Here is a 3101-nt window from a genome sequence, read left to right as displayed (position 1 = left end):
TGCCGATATCAGAAGGTAGAGATGAGTATTGTTATTTTCTTATATTGTAAATACCTTCTATTGTATATTTTTGTAGGTATAACATTTTTATTTAATTTCCTTTTTTTGTTACCTGGAAATCCAACTTCAGGATCTGGAAAGCATGAAAATCCAGCTGGCAGTGACACAGGTTAAGTTGAGGGCTGGGTCACTGATTAAGGAGTGGGCAGAAGGTGATAGTTATACTATTATTTCAATGTCTCAGTTTGCAGAATAATGGGAGACATGCTTCTGCAAGTAATTACTGTTTTAAAATGAAATCATACATACACTGTTTTCTTGGTCATTTACTTGTGCAGTTAAAATGCCAAATTTTAGTATGTAGTGCATGCACACTGGAAATCATGTCAAAACAAAGTGCCCTGAAAGTACCTGAATGGTGCACAGTCCAAAAGTTGGAACATTTGACATTTCGGTGACATTCAACACTTTATTTTAAGGTGTCCTTCTTAGAGTGTAATTATACATTTAAATACGGAGTAATATTAATTAACTACATGTACTTACTATAGGATTAGGGTAGGATTAGGATTTGGTTGAGGGTTAGTTACATGTAATTATGCATAATTTATTGTTATTACTATTTTAAGTTCATGTAACATATGTAACAAGGACACCGTAAAATAAAGTGTTTCCAAAATTTCTTGCACTTAGCGGATCCCATCTTGGCTACGTTGTCATTTTCTTTGGTACCCTGTTACATACTTCCTATACACGCTAATAAATATGAAATGAATATTGAGACTCACCTGTCCTTCCTCCAGGAGCTTTTTTTTATAAAGAAAAAAAAAAGCAGCAAAGAGGTTAAGGTAATCTTTATGACTTCCCTGTGGCGTTCTGTGTTACACTGAGACTTAGCTCGTTTCAGTTACTGCCATGAAAATGTAAGTGAAATGTTTACACTTCTTTTCTTCTCAGCAACAACATCCCAAAAGAATGCCATCTTGACGCGGTGACCAGTAGAATGGAGGTGCTGGTGGCCAGCATTAAAAGAAGGTCCCAGCGCCTTTACAAAGACACCGATGGCAGCAAAGGTCGGGCCCGGATTCGGCGCAAAATCAGGGAGGAGAAGGCCATTCTTAGCTCTGTCGTTGAAAAATACAACAGTATGGTTCCAGATACAGAAAGAATCGTCTTTGACATCATTCTCTCTGACGAGACAGTTTGGCCATGGCAACTTTCACATGGTGGTATGTACACAAATCTGTTGACAATTTGTTTGATTCACATAGTAGCACAAAACCAATTATGCCGTATCCCAGATTATCTCAAATATTATTTGAAAAATAATCATACTTACAATTTACTTATTTTCCACAACTGTATCCCAGACGCTGTAGATTTGAAAATCAAGAGGAAGGCGTTTGATGTTGTGATGGCAATAAGGAGACTTAAGGAGAAGAAGATTGTTCTTTCTGAGATGGCAAAGCATTGGAAATCTCTCTCCACTCGTGCAGACACACTCAAGGAGATGTCATCCCAGCTTTCCAGTGAGGCATTGCAAAGTACGTATTTAAGTAATGTGTTGTAATACTATACTCTACATTGTAATTTTTTTCTGATAATTTTTTGTTTTACTCCCATAAGGTGAGCTGTGGGCTCTAAATGAAGAAGGGATCAAGGGTTTCCTCAGTTTAACTTTGAGAAAGAAGCAAGAAGTCACCAGAATGATGAAGCATGCAAGAGACTGCTATGCTCAAGTTTTGACTGGAACAAGTATGGACTTCCAGAATGATTGGGATGGATACGACAGTGATTCTGAACTGTCAGTTTGAGGAGCTCTCGAAGTGATAAATGACCAGTATTCACTTTTGGTTCGATTTCTTATATTTGTCAGTGTTTCCTTTGTTTGTTTGTTTTTAGTAGTGGGGGCAGGTCCAAAAAAATCACCAGTTAAAGCTGCCTTCGGCAAAATTTTTTTGATCATATTCAGTGAAATCGACACTATAATCGCCCTATTTCTGATACCGTGGGGGGGCAGAAATGTTCAGTAACACCTCAATGCAGTACATGAGATCCACGGGGAGGAGTCGGATCAAGATCCAAGGGGTGGAAATGGGTTTAGGGATTAGGGTTGGGGTTTTCGGAGTTGGGTAGGTTTAGGTGTATGTAAGGTGGGAGGAGTTGGATCTGGATCCGACTCCTCCCCATGGATTTCATGTTCCGCAGTGAGAACCATCTCGAAATGTTGGTGTGGGGGGCCACCACGGTCAATCAACAAAGAGGAAACACTGTTTGTAAGTCAGATATGCTTGAATAATAGTAATTATCATATCTACATGTTACATTACAACAATAATAATGAATGTAGTTATACAAACTGAAATTAATTTAAGAAACTGTTTTCGAATAGTCGTCCTTGTTTATGGTAGAACAAAACTATGCAGAAAAGTTACAGGAAGGTGTAAATATGTGTATTTTACTAATAAATAAACATAATTCCACTGATGTCATCTGCTGTAGCAAATCTGAGTTTTCTGACAGTTTTACATGGACACACAACCCCATTTTTTTCTGAATTTGGACTCTTGCATCAACTCACCTGCTACAGATGGTCTCTGAAAGCATCCTTGACAGGTCTTCAGCTGCTTCACATGTGCAGTGAAGGTACATAGAGCTTCAACAAATGCAAAAAACTGGCCCAAAACTTGAAAATGTGACTTAATTATAGACACTATAGTGGTTATTATATACACACACAAACCAATTTTTCTGAATTTGGATGTTTAATTGGAAGTGTCGTTGAATTACTTCAAGACTTGCTTTAATAACTACATTTCCTGACCTAAGCACTTGATTTGCCTTATATACTATATAAAAAAAACTACAGTTGAGTGTTTAAAAATACAGCCTAATGGCTTGTTTGATTAATTTGGATTTGTTGTACTATTGTGAAAAACAAAAAAATAAAACTATAAAAAGAGAGCATTTTTATTTTTATTTCCATGCATAGTTATTTAAAAAAGCATTTTGTGGTTGGTTTTAAAATTTTGTGGTTGATAATGTTAATAGCAGAGACTAAAGGGGAAAAAAACATGAGAGCATATTTATGGGTGGGACTT

The sequence above is a fragment of the Micropterus salmoides genome, unplaced genomic scaffold (genome assembly GCF_014851395.1).
Source record: "Micropterus salmoides isolate LMB-PRFRI ecotype aquatic unplaced genomic scaffold, ASM1485139v1 Ms_hic_scaffold_13, whole genome shotgun sequence".
In the NCBI taxonomy this organism is placed as follows: Eukaryota; Metazoa; Chordata; class Actinopteri; order Centrarchiformes; family Centrarchidae; genus Micropterus; species Micropterus salmoides.
The sequence above is the reverse complement of the archived record's forward strand: the minus strand, read 5'-3'. Positions refer to the sequence as shown.